The sequence below is a fragment of the Falco rusticolus genome, chromosome 6, assembly GCF_015220075.1.
Source record: "Falco rusticolus isolate bFalRus1 chromosome 6, bFalRus1.pri, whole genome shotgun sequence".
Taxonomy (NCBI): domain Eukaryota; kingdom Metazoa; phylum Chordata; class Aves; order Falconiformes; family Falconidae; genus Falco; species Falco rusticolus.
The window spans coordinates 62878365-62892137 of NC_051192.1; the positions used below are offsets into that span (position 1 = coordinate 62878365).

At 44.1% G+C, this 13773-nt stretch overlaps 1 long non-coding RNA gene across 2 annotated transcripts in view; it reads right to left on the bottom strand.

Annotated features, from left to right (window-relative positions):
* Positions 1-5497: 5497 nt before the first annotated feature.
* Positions 5498-13773, bottom strand: part of LOC119149751 — a 48048-nt gene continuing 39772 nt past the window's right edge. For both annotated transcript variants that reach the window (XR_005104852.1, XR_005104853.1), the window contains 2 exons: positions 9330-9481; positions 5498-6858 (listed from right to left, as the gene is read on the bottom strand). This is a non-coding gene — a long non-coding RNA (uncharacterized LOC119149751). The remainder of the gene's footprint in view (positions 6859-9329; positions 9482-13773) is intronic.

Sequence of the window (13773 nt, forward strand, 5' to 3'; positions counted from 1 at the left end):
GGGCCTTGCAAGGTCATCTTGTGCTCTGGGCTGATCACATTTCTCTTCCTACTCTTTCTCATCTGAAGTTTTTAATGGCTTAAATATGTACATGTTTGGAGCAGCCACAGTTTGTATCTGTGTTTTAGAATAAATAGGAAGCGAGAAGACTTGAGCAGCAGTGAGGTTGCCATAGCAATTGTTTGTTGGAGGAGAGAAATTGCAACAAAACCCTGGAGAACGTGTCACTGTGCCTCTACCTTTTGCACCATGCCCGTCTGGACTTCAGAGAGGACAGGTTGTATGGGAGAAGAGTGGATCCTTGGCCTCCCTGCTGCTCTTCAGCAGATGTTCCAGGGAACCTGCCCGGGGGCATGGCCGAGGCAGCAAACTTAATGGTTCAGCCTGAAGTTTCACCAAGCGACACACGCAGGAACTTTGCACACACCTTAAAACACGCATGAGTCATCAGGTGATCTGGATCGTCATTATATCAGTGCAAGTACTTACTTATAAATCATAGATGAATCATAAGGCATTAGTTTGACTTTTTAAACCACGGAGTATCAATCATATGTTTTGTCTCAGATTAAAGCGTGCAACCACTTTGAAAGCAAGCTGATCTCTGGTGTAGGGAGGTTATCTGCAGGGTGCTCTTGTGCTACTCAGCTGAATGTTGATGGATCACTACCCAGAGAAGTAGCTAAATGGGAGATAAATCCATGTGCAATTTGGGAGATTTACTTTCTTTTACATGAGAGTATCTCTGAGAACCGAACACCAGCTATATCAGCATAGCGATACTTGTACTGCTGTTATCTGAGCAACGCAATGGTAAATTGACAGCATTTGTAGAGGTTTTCACTTGTGGCTTCACATTTGATGCTTTATGTATTTCATTTGCTTACACCTGGCAGCAGCCTGTAATGGCTGACAAGCATCTTACAACGGGAGGGACAGGGACAGAATGTAAATGGGGGCCAAGGTGAGTTAGAAACAGCAGAGCTGGAAATAGATCTTGTTTCCAGGCTCTGTTTGACACAGACCTTGCCTAATAGTATAAACTCACAATCGTTTTGCTGCCATTACAGCAGATGCTGCTGGCACCTCCTAGATACGAGGGTCACACCATGTCTGAGCATCAGCGTTTCAGTGACAACATTCAGAGTCACTCATGGGACATTTATATTCATACGTTAGCATCACTGGCCCAGGAAATAATGTTTGAGAAATAGTTTGAAAATACTGCCCGGAAAATCTTAACCACCATAGGACACCCTTCTCTAAATCCAAGAGCAAAGTAACAGTTGTGCCTTAAGAAGAGAGATGGGGTGACAGAGCAGTGTCTCACTGGTCACCAGACTGGCAGCCAGCTGCACTGGGCATCAAAAAGCACTTGCAGAATCGCTCTGCCCTCCTCACCCACAGGCAAAACAGCGGAGACTAGTACGGCACTTCTAGAGGAAGGATTTAAAAGGTCGCTTCATGACTGTGCCTGTGCTAGACTATACTGAAGTATGAATGCCTAAGCTGTGCTCACAAAACATACACGGGTGATGGCCTGATCAGGTCTGACAGGTCTGATCACCTTATTGGGCATAGCTGGCCCCAAATGATTTTTTTCTCTTGAGATACTTGCCAGCATGTTGTCAGACAGAGCTGATCCTGTCTTGGAGCATGAGGATGGACCAGAAAGCATCCCAAGATCCCTTTAAGCTCTATTTTCTTGTGGTCCATGTTCTGAATAAAATCAAATCTGTAGCATCATTTTTGATCCCTGCTTTGAACTGTTAGAGCTTATGAAGCAGAACAAACTGCTCTGATACTTCTTCAAAGCAGGGAATTGCCAGAGAGCCAGCTGTGTGAGGGATTCACCAAAAGCTATGGAAGAGCACCAAAAACTGCTTTCCTACAACAAACCACCAAGCCACACAATCTAGGAGCTGGTGTCTAGCAGCAGTCAGTTATGCCACAGGCAGAAGGAGATGCAAAGTAGCACTTGGCGTAAATACATTCCCAGCATATCTCACAGTATTGACTATGAGTTAATAACATTTAATTTCAGGAAAAAAAAGGCAGCTGTAGGACAATTCACCCCCACCTGCCCTATAGCTTTACATCAAACATAGCTTCCTCGGAACGGCTTGGTATCGGTAGCTGTTGAGAAAAACTCTCATGCGCAAAGATCTTCTTGCTATTTAAAATAAAAAACAGCTTGTCATAAAGAAATGAAAATCTGGGACCTTTTAGATATTCCCAAGGCAGTTTCCAAGACAGGATATGAAAAGCTAAGGCTGCACTTAAAAGCATGCATTAACTGAATGCTTGTGTTAGTTGAAGGTTAGAGAGGAAACAGTCACCTTGCCCTCAAAAAAGACGGGAGAAAGTTTTGAGGTGAGAATTTGTTTCATCTGCTTGGACCAGCTCATGAGAAAACTGCCCCATGCTGGGGAGGGCTTAGCCCTGGCACTTTCCCCAAGGCTGCTCCCTGGCACAGTATCTGTGTTGTGGTCCCTGTAGGGAAAACCAGTTCACTCACTCAGTGATACAAACCTTCCCGGTTACCAGGTGCACCAAGAAGTGAAGGTCAGTGCAATAAATCGTACATGTTTGCCATCATCTGGAAACAAAACACCTCTCAGTCTGCAGAACACATTTCTGCACAGCCTTCCTTCTGCAAAAACATTATGTGTGCTTCGCATCGTCCTACCTCGGTACCGTAACAGTGTCACCAGGCAAAGCTACTTCCCTCGAATAGCGTACTGAATACCAAGGAACACAAACCATCCTACATGAGGAAATTTAGTAGAGCTCAGATACCAAATCCAAATTTTTCTTGCTATATACATGTTAAATAAAAAAATATTTATAGAACATTATTCCTTGAAGGGTTTGAACTGCAGGTTTGGTTTTCCTACTGACTGTGCTTCAACACACAAATGAAAGCTTTTCATATCTCTACGTTCCTGCTTTCTAGCTTGGTCAAAGATGATTTGTTTGACAGCAGAGCACATCTTCTGAAGCCCAGGTCAGAGCCCATGTGTGCCGGCTCTCTGTCAGAGATTGCACTGAAGGCCCTGGTTTCAGACATGTAAATATTGGCGTGATACCAGCCAGGCACCATTTCTAAAGCAGCTTTCAAATCCTCCATGCTAAGGAGCTATTGCTGCCTTATGAAAAGCTTTACCGAGCGAAGACAGGTCTGCTCATGGGTCAGTTCCCTCCTCTTGTTTTGTTGCAGATATTTACGTGAAAATAAGATGCTTTATTCGTGAAAGATCATCTATTCCTTGACGCATTCCCGCACTAAAATCCAGGTTGTCTCATTATCATATGCAGAATTAGTAGGCTACATTATCAAGATCAGCAAAAATACCTCATTTTTAGGGAAGATTTTGGTACAAGCCACAAGCAGGGAGAAGCATAAGTTTATACTGTCTCAGCAGGGCTATTTTCTACTGGAAAACTTTTAGATTTGTCAGCAGTAGATTATGAAATTCATTGCATTTCTTAGCATCCCCCTTCAAGGTTATACATACACTGGGACCCTTAAAAATTAAATTTTTCCCCTACCCCTGGCAGAAGGACTACCAGTGACCACAACAAACTCCTGAGCAGGCCCAGCCCACTCCCCAGCAGCAACCAGGCAGCATCAGGGAGAGAAACTAGGACAAAATCTGTATGGCATATGGCCCATGAGGTGACATGCTCGGCCCCACAGCTGCTGAGGGGGAGTGGGAGCCACGCGGCACCTCCAGACACCACGAGGAGCAGCCAGATGGCCCACCAGGCTGCAGGGTCCCCAGGTCAGGCTCTTGGTCAGTGTCAGTGCACATACCATTTGGCTGGCCAAGAGGCACGTGCATGCTGCTGGCTAACAGCCAAGCTGCCTCTGTTTCCCTTTGGCCAGCCCAAGAGGCAAGCAAGCGGGAAGCTGGATGCTCTCCTGGCTGGAGAGTGATGGAGGGGGGCTGTTGCAGTGATGGTTGAGGGCTCCAGTGATGCAAAATCAGGGTCAAGTAAGAGATGTGGGAGGTGTTACACTTAGAAATCTGAAGGCATTACAGATGGCAGATGTAAGGAATGAGGAGGAACCACCCTGGGATCTCGTGGAGAAGACGGAAGGGAAGCTGAGGGGTAGATACCGTGGGTGCAGGGAGTTGTGGCCCAGTAGTGATGTTTGGTAGTCTCTAAAAGCCCGCATGAGCTGGGTTGCTCTGGGCTGTCTCCTCAGGCTTCAGGAAACTAGCTTCACCTCAGGGACTACCTTCGCTGTTTGCATTCGTAAATACCAGACCCACCAAACAGCAGGGTGTAGATCAGCGCCGCCTGCGCAGCCTATTCGTATCCTGTTCGGGTTGGGCAGCATTGATGCTTGTCGTTTTTTTCTTTTTTAATGAGGGAGTTTTCTACTCCTCATGATTGCAGACAGAATTTTCCAAACTGGGGTTGGATATCACAAGGCCCACCCAACCACTTAACTTCAAGTTCTCATTTCACCATGGAGTGTAATTAAATGTGAAACCCTTCTCTTTCTGTCCTAGTTTTGGCTGGGGTAGAGTTAATTGTCTTCCTAGCAGTTGGTACAATGCTGTGTTTTGGATTTAGTGTGAGAATACTGTTGATAACACGCCGATGTTTTAGCTGTTGCCAAGTTGTTGCTTGCTCTAAGTCAAGGACTTCTCAGTTCCCCGTGCTCTGCCAGTGAGCAGGTGCGCAAGAAGCCGGGAGGGAGCAGAGCCAGGACAGCTGACCCGAACCGGCCAAAGGGATATTCCATACCATAGAGCGTCACGCTCAGTATATAAACTGGGGGGAGTTGGCCGGGAGGGGCCGATGGCTGCTCGGGGACTGGCTGGGCATCGGTCAGCGGGTGGTGAGCAGCTGTACTGTGCATCACTTGTCTGTCTTGGGGTTTATTCCTCTCTCTCTCTCTCCTTTTCATTACTATTATTGTTGTTGTTATTATTATTATTAACAACTTTATTTCAATTGTTAAACTGTGGGTAAAGCCCACAGGTTTTATCTTTTTTCATTTCTCCTCCCCATCCCACCGGGGTGGGGGGAGGAGGCGGGGAGCACGCGGCCGCATGGTACGTAGTTACCAGCTGGGGTTAAACTTTCTTATGAGCATGCACGTCTTGTGAGCCACCCTGGTTAGGAGTTTATATTCTCAAATGCATCTGAGCAGGCCTACAGAAGGAGAACGATGGTGACACTGATTTCTGCATCGCCTCCCTTAGCTCTGACTGTGCGTAGGTTCCACTTCTGCATTCACAGATCAGCTCTGGAGCAGAAAGCCCCTGACTCCAGCGAGACACAGCACAGCTGTACGTGCCCACCAGATCAGACTGCCAGAGCAGAGGCTTACCTATTGCATTACAGTCTCGGTGCAGCTAAGCAATAACCCAGTTCTCACCACAAGTCTTACAGATTACCATCAAATGAAACGTGTTATTCATTGCATTATTATATACTTTAAAATAATAATAATAATATTATAGGAGAAATATCATGATCACTTTCTCTTAGCAATGATTTTATTTCTGTTATTAGTGCCCATTAGTAAATTTCTTACATCAGAATATGATGTTGGCTGGAACTTAAAAATGTCATACAGGCAAACAGGATTTTATAAGCAAGTATGATTCATTACCAACACCAGATAATGGAATTACCAGTTCAAAGACCTCTGAACTATTCACTATTCACTGAAGGTGAACTATTACGTTTATTCATAAGAGGTATTTGTATGAGGCAGCTTCTCCACATTCCTAAGAGGGTACAAAGGCACTATGGTGTGCGTCAGCCTGTGCAAAGAAAATTAGACACATCAGGAGCAAATTAAAGGACTTAACCTCTCCAATTTTAGTTATGAAGGGAAGCACAGTGAAAGCTTGCTCTTCTCCATACTGCCACTGGAAGGTCTCGAGGGGGGCGTGCACCAGCACACAGGCTCCTGGGATGGCAGTGGTCCTGGGCAGATGCATGCTCTTCACTCGGCCCCAAGCAGCCATGGAGAAAGAAACACAGGAGCCTTGGTGATAAGTGCTTCTTGGACTGTGGGTTAACGTTGCCTTACATCATTGCGGGCACATCAGCAAGGGCATGGGTGCAGGTGTCACCGCCTGTTTGCTCTGCCCTTCTGGAAACGCCTCCAGGCTCCCCACAGCAGACCCATAAGCCAGCACCATCTTCAGCCTCTCCTGATGGAATTTTCCCCTTCCCATTGCAAAAGCGGTGTGCTGTGCAGCACTGCCGGCACTGGGAACATGAATGTCCCAGCAATTTCCCAGGCATCTGGCACTTTGCTGGTCAAACGCATACTCAGGAACCATCCTGCAAGAGTTTAATGTGCATTCAAATCTTCTGCCAGGTGTCCTTAGATTACGACAAGGTTTCAAGAATGGGGCCAAAAGAGCCCCAGCAAGCAGGCGCAAATATCTCATTGCTAGCCCTTTCTGTTCGAACAGTTAAACACCAAACCTTTTGAAGTCTCTGGCTTAGTACACTCTGCTATTTCATCCCATGGTGATGTTCTGCTACAGAAAGCGTGACCTGTGGAAGGCATGAGTAATATCCCTTGTAGCTGACCTCTATTTGTTTCTCCTGTGGAGACCAGACAAGGTGCATTTTGGCTCAGGCTAACAATCCTCGCTCTCCCTGGGTAAGCCTGCAAGCTAGTCTCCTCATAAACTTCCTGAGGAGGAAGGGCTTTGCATGAGCAAATCACCATTAAAAGACAGACAAACCAAGTTAGGAATAGGCAGGCAGTATTCTTGGACATGGATGATTACCAGTGAAGTCCCACAGGGATCTATTCCAGGGCTGAGATCATATGAATCGTATGGATCATATGACAACATCTTCACAAATGATCTGGAAAAGAGAGGAAGAGAGATTGCTGGCGATATGAACTGAATCAGAACAATAAAACCAAAAGCTGACTGCACAGGGTTGTAACAACCTTGCAATAGTAAGTGGCTGGATGATGAAAAGCCAGGTGAAACGTGATATTGATAAATGTGGAATAATGCATTATGGAAAGAGAATTGTAACTGTGTATTCAGTCATGGGCTCCAGCCTGGTTATTGCCACCAGAGGAAAGACATCTTAGATAGGTCTGTTAAACTGTCTATTCAAAGTTCAGGAGCAGCTTTAAAAGACTAATTTTAATATTAATATTAGGAAATGTTAAGAAAAAATCAAGAAAAAACCAGACAATATTATAACAGTGATATGCCTCCATCTTGCCATACATCTCTACAGTTTATAGCAATGGCATGTCTTTCCAAAGCAACATAGTAGTAGTAGAAAAAGCACAAAGACAGGAGGCAAGGGTAATCTTCCTATATGGGAAATAACCTGGGAGAGATAAGGAATCTTCAACCTAAGGAAAAGAGGACCATAAGGAATACATTAGGGTTTATAAAATCATGAGACACATAGGGAATGCTAACAGGGAATAATGATTCAATTGCTCATAATAAAAATAAATAAATAGAGGAACCTCACCTAAAACTTTCTAGTGGCAGATTTGAAAACAAGAGGTGTACACAGTGTGTTGTTAAACCGGGGAAGTCACTGACACATGACATTGGTGGGTGTCACAACTCTATGCGTTCAAACAGTGAATTCAAAAAATTGATAGAAGAGAGAATATATCAAGGATTATTAATCACAAAGATATCACACTTGACTCAGGATTTCCTTAGCAAAGCCTCCCGAGGGAGCTATCCTACACCTTCCATATTTCTGTGCCCTTCCCTAAGTGTCCACTGTCAGTGACCTTATTTTTTCTGTGCTTTAACTTCTACATGGCTCTAAATATTGTTCTGCAGACCTGTCAGAGGTGTGAGGATGCAGCAGAGAAACCTAGCAGAAATGTAAGTCAAGCTCACAGGGGACTAAGTGGCCCCAGAGTGTGCTAGCCCAGGTCACAGAAAGAACAGGTGCTTCTTAAACCAGAGGATTTCTAAGGCAATGGCGGAAAATTATGATCTTCTTGCTTGTCTTGACATCTTTTGATCTGCAGCAGCCCGTGGCCTGCACAATGTTTATCTCTCCTTCTGGACGTGGGCAGAGACAACCTGCTGACCAACCAACCATCCAGTCTCAGCAGTGCAGAGTGGGTCGTAATGCTTTCTGGCTGGCAGGGATCTTAATAAAAAGGTTGCTAGCGTGTAGTGTCTGTAGTGTGCTTAATGCAGTGGAGGATTAAGTGAACAAAATCAAACAAAAAAGAACAGTTTAGATTATTAATTGGGAAGGTAATAATAAGACAATATTCATTTGTTATACGTAGGAAAACAAACAAAAAAAAGTCTTTTTTGGCTTCTTGAACTTGTAAAGAACTTTGCAGCTTTCTCTTGTGCATTCCTTTTCACTCTTGGCCAAATTTCCACGTGCCAGCCTCCATGCGCTTGGGGACAACCAGCAAAATCCCTGCTGAGGGCACTGTGCAAGACCTTTTCACAGGCTTCCTTTACGCTGTGCTGCCCAGATTGGTGCAAAAGGGAGCTACAAGCCACACAGTTCCTGGGATGGGTCTCAGCCACCCCTTTCACTTGCCAGGGCTCATCTGCAAGGTGCCCAACACACATCTCTACAGAGGAAGGGCAGTCGCCCAGATGTCTCGATGTCTGGGAAAAAAGACAAGTAGCCTCTACATTCTGCAGGTACAAACACTTCGTCCTCACCATGGGTGTGCTGAGCACCTGCTAGCAGTTGAAGGTAGTTGGATGTATAGGCACTTATACAGAAAGGAGAGGCATTTCTTACCGCAAAATGCTGCTGCCTCATCTGAGGATGGGTGAGCAGGTGTTAGGCGTGTTTTTGGAGTGTCTGCAGTGTCTAAACGGGAGCTATGCATTAAGTAAGGTTACTAACTTTAAATGAAAGTGATCAGCCAAACATGGCTCTGAACAGAAACATGTTGAGTTTAGCTGTTATTGGGGGTGTGGGTGTCGGGGGGACTGTGCTTAGGGGAGTCATACCTACATGAATGAGCCAGAATAAGGCTGTACTTTCAAAAAGTTTGAGAAATATTGACTTGGACAGACCCCACTGATGGAAAAACCAGTGTGAGCAGGGTCTGGTCTGCTGTGCTAGTGTGGGGCTGTGCAGTGTCCCCAAGGACACTCTCCTGTCCCATGGCTGCTAGTGCCAGCACTGTGTCACTGCATGGGCACAGCTGAAATGCCCTTTAAATGTCAGTAAACAATGTAAGGAAGACATCAATTAGATATTTATCCTGCCCTATTTCATGCCTCCTGTGGCATCAAAATCCAATATTATAAAATTTAGGAAATTTATAAAGAAAACTAAGTACCTGGAAGAAAAGGTCATACCTGGCAAGATGGATGGCAATGAAGAGACGGGATGTCCACTTTTTTGGTGCTAACTGTTGGACAAACCATGGCTTCCTGAGCAGGTTGTGAAGTCTACGAGAGGGCTGTTGTAGCAGCAAATTCAAAAACAGTAGGCTAAAACCCCTCAGCAACTGAAAGACAGTGAATTGTGGTATTAGACAAAAAAGTGTAAATGCTGATGAACAAGAGCAGAAATATAATTATGAAACATAAGACCTGCCAAAGAGAAGAATTAATTCTCTGAGGAGATTATGTGTTTGATTTATAATGGCAAAGACATAATACATCTTTTGCAAGGTTTTTTTCTGAGCACCATATTGGCATTCTGATTAGAAATTATCAATATCCAATATTAATAAAGCATAAAGTGGACTAAGAAATCACTAATAAACAGCTCAGAAACTTTTTTTTTCATCAAACAGATTTGTTATCTATGAGAATTAGGAAGATCATCAGGAGATTGGTACCTCTCCAAAATTTTTATCTGTTATCCGTCAGACACAGAATCACTGTTGGTAAAAATTCAAATGCAGAAAATGTTGGGGAGGACAGAAAGATCTGGATCGTGTAGCAAACTGAGACTTTTCAAAAGCAAGGCATTTAAAGGCAGTCAAATTCAAAGCTGGTCTGACCCAAGCAAGGCAGACCAGCCCTAAGAAGAACTGCATCCAAGAAGTGACTCTGGAGCAACCAGTGCAACGCACTATGAGCACTCAATGTGGTTAAAAAAGGCAAAAGAGTTGTCTAGTGAGCAGAGAGGCAGTAGAAGTAATGCACTATGTTAAAAAAAGCATAAAGCTGAACACATTTGTCTCAGCCTCTTCCAGTGCCTCCAGACACATAGAAACCATCAGCAGCCCTTGCACCGTGTTGGGTGCTGAAGCCCTTCCCCACGCACCCCCACCAAAGCCTGCATCCCTGGCACTCCGTGCTGCTGCTTTCATTGGTTTTTAATCTCCGGTTATTTAAAACCAGAGTTTGCACAATCACTTGAGAAGCAGCCCCCTTGAGAGGGAGACAAGAAACTCCAGAGAAGGTGGGTCTGAGAACAAGTACTCTCATGGCAGCTGGTAAGAGCAGGGAGAGGATGGGACCAGCAACAGTCATGCCACTGCTAAGGAAGCATCAGTGGTCAAGGGTGCTTCTGCTAGGGCATGCATAAGAAACTGCACTGCTTTGTCAAAGGGCTTAATTTCTCAATGGTTTTGAACTACTTATGGTGTACACATGTCACTTTCTAATTTATTTATGGCTAATGAGATTTCTGAGAAGCAAATCAGATTGCTATTGACACTGAATCTAATGCAGCCCCTTCTTTGTCACAGCCACTTTCTGAAATGAAGTTATAACAGTGCTGTAAAAAATACTTGATGTGACAGGCCTGGAAGATGAAATGGTTTGTTGATGTCAGTCTGTGGTAATGGAAGCTGAGCTGAATTGCTCAAGAGCAACAAATTATATAGATTTAGGGCACAGAACAATTTCAGCTACATCACCTTAATGTCCTTTTTAATGGAAACAAATTGCTTTGTGCTATGTAAAGTGGGAGCTGGAAAGTTCAAAATGACACAAGGGCATCGGTAGGATCCTCATCCTGTTCAGTGGAAGCATGACAGAGTGAAAAATGAGGAAGGAACCAAGAATTTGGCCCCCAGCACATACTCTGGAGCCTTTGTTTAGAGCCCGTATTAAACCAAATATGAACAAATATTCTTGTTTTTTTCATAATAGTAACTGCTTATCATTTGACTTCATCAAAGTATCCATCAAACTTCACTTAAATTTGCAACTCCTCTGGAGCCTGGCTTAAGTTTCAAAGTGTTTAGTCATTTTAACTATGATGATATATTTGCAACAGAAAGAAAACAACTCCTGAAACAAGTGGTGGTACCAAAGGGCTGTTATCTCAATACAGTTTATTTTCAACTGTGCAAAGCAACGTAAGCAGTTACCTTATGAGTGACCGTTATTTATACAGTGTGGCACCTCAGGCTCCCAGAAACACACCTGCATCACTCAGTACTTACTAGGTGCTAGATGAACATACAAATCTTAAGCCAATATTTTTGTACCAGGCTTTTAATATCTGCATTACATTTGCAAAAGTTCGTTTTTAATTGACGTAGTGTAACCATATCTTCATTTTAAAGAAGAGGAAAAGGGAAGTCACTTGAATTCTTCCTTCTGTCACAAAGGTGGAAATGCAGAGATTTACAGATTTCCACAGAAGAGACTTGACAGGACACCTTTGCCCACAAAGATACTGGGTTGCTCATTCCAGGTCGCATAATGAAGTGGGACTGAGTGCTTTCCTTTTTCCTTACCCATGCAGAACTGCTATCCTTTTTCTTTTGGAGATGAATATATTTTAGTGCCACTCTTCTGTATTGTAACAGTGATATTTTTCAGGAATAAACCTTTCCTTTGTACGTGGAAGTTCACAAATGACTTGAGGTTAGTCTTTAAATTCAAATAGTTTTACTAGCTGCAGACATTATTACCTTCTGTACTTAAAAAAAACCACATTGGAGTAAATATTAAAGTCATTATACCTGTGTTGTTACAAGGGGCCATGGGAAATACTGACTTTGATCGGGCTGGTGAGCCTAATGGAAGAGCTGTGGTATTGTTCAACAGACAACACAGCTGTGCTGCGGCTCCACTGTGCCAGAGCTCCGGGACTGCCCTTGTAGGGCTGAGATCGGAGTAACCACACAGTCACCAACGCTTTGTTCTGCAATAAAAGAAAGCTCATACTGCTCTGACAGGTATATAATGCTTAGATCATATCCCATTTCCAGCTTTTGATGCTTAGATGACACACAAACCACTTTGTTCGCTTTTGATTAATATTTCTACAAACTTAACTTTTTGCTAACGCATCTGTAGGAAAAGCATCATAAATACTTCTGGAGATAGACACTGATCATATGGCTTGCAGGAAATTGCTGCTTGGCCAAACTGAAATGCATGAATGAATTGGCGGATGCTCAGAAAGCAAAAATCACATTGTATGAGCTGGGTGACTTTCCCTGCAGCATGAACAATGGATTATCTCGGGTAACATAAGCAAATTCTAGGAGGAAATGTATTTACTCAACCGCTGGCCAAATAATTTGAATATCAAGTAAGTTTGTAAAAGATCAAAGTCTATTCAAGGACAACTAAAATGAGTTAGTGTGGTGAAACACATGGCCAGAGAAAAAGTATTCTCTGCTCTACGCTCCATCAAAATTATTCAGGTTTCCAAATGCCCTCTATTCCCTTGCACGCATTATTAGTGCTTTGGTTATTTATGTACAGATGTGCAGTCAACAAAACCATGAAGTATCCATGTGACCCCACATATCCCAGTGCTGCCATTACCCAGATACCTTTCCATTCCCATGCAGAAGTTAAATTTAAGCGTAAAATGCCCTTTCTTGTAAAATACTTTCTTTTCAAAATTACCATGCTGAGCAATGGCTATTCTATTATTTGACAGCATGTAAAGGATTTGTGAGGCAAAACCCATGCTGTTATACCAGAACCTGGAAGCTGAGAGTCTCCCCAGTACAAGGAAGATCTGGACATACTAGAGCGAGTCCAGTGAGGGCCACAAATGTGGTGAGGGGGATGGAGCATCCGTCCGACGAGGAGAGGCTGAAAGAGGTGGGACTGTGCAGCCTGGGCAAGAGAAGGCTCAGTGGGATCCTATCAATGTGTTTAAATACCTGATGGGGAGGGAGTAGAGAGGATGGAGCCAGGCTCTTCTCATTGGTGCCCAGTGACAGGACCAGAGGCAATGGGCACAAACTGAAACACAAGAAATTCTGTTTAAGCATAAGAAGACGACCTTTTTTTTTCTGTAAGGGTGGTTGAACACTGCAACAGGTTGACCAGAGGGCTTGTGCAGCCACCATCCCTGGGGATACTCAGAACCCAATTGGACACAGTCCTAGGTGACCTGCTGCGGGCGACCCTGCCTGAGCAGGACTTGGACTCACTGCTCTCCAGAGATCCCTCCCACTGGTACCACAGCATCCTTGCCCCACTTGAAGGCCTGGTGGAAAGTAGAAAACACTCTTGCAGTTTGCAAAATTTCATTACTTAGCTTCCTTCTCCTTTTCTACCTCTCTCTCCTCATACCTTAATTTATTTCTGATGAGTCTTTTTGGCCTCTGAGCTGCAGTTTAATGAGCCAGCTGGCTGACTTTCACTATGGCTGGACTGGATTATAGCCAGACTGTGTCTTCAGTACCTAACGCTTTTTTATTGGGCTAAAAGAATGGGAGATATTACAGTGGGACTGAGCTGGACAATGCTCATGTTGGAATCACTCTGTGTCAGGCTGCCACAGGGAATGCCACCACCCTCGCATCAAACACTTCAGCAAGAACTAATAATCCAACTTTAAACTAGATCACAGTGACAGGGCTTAATT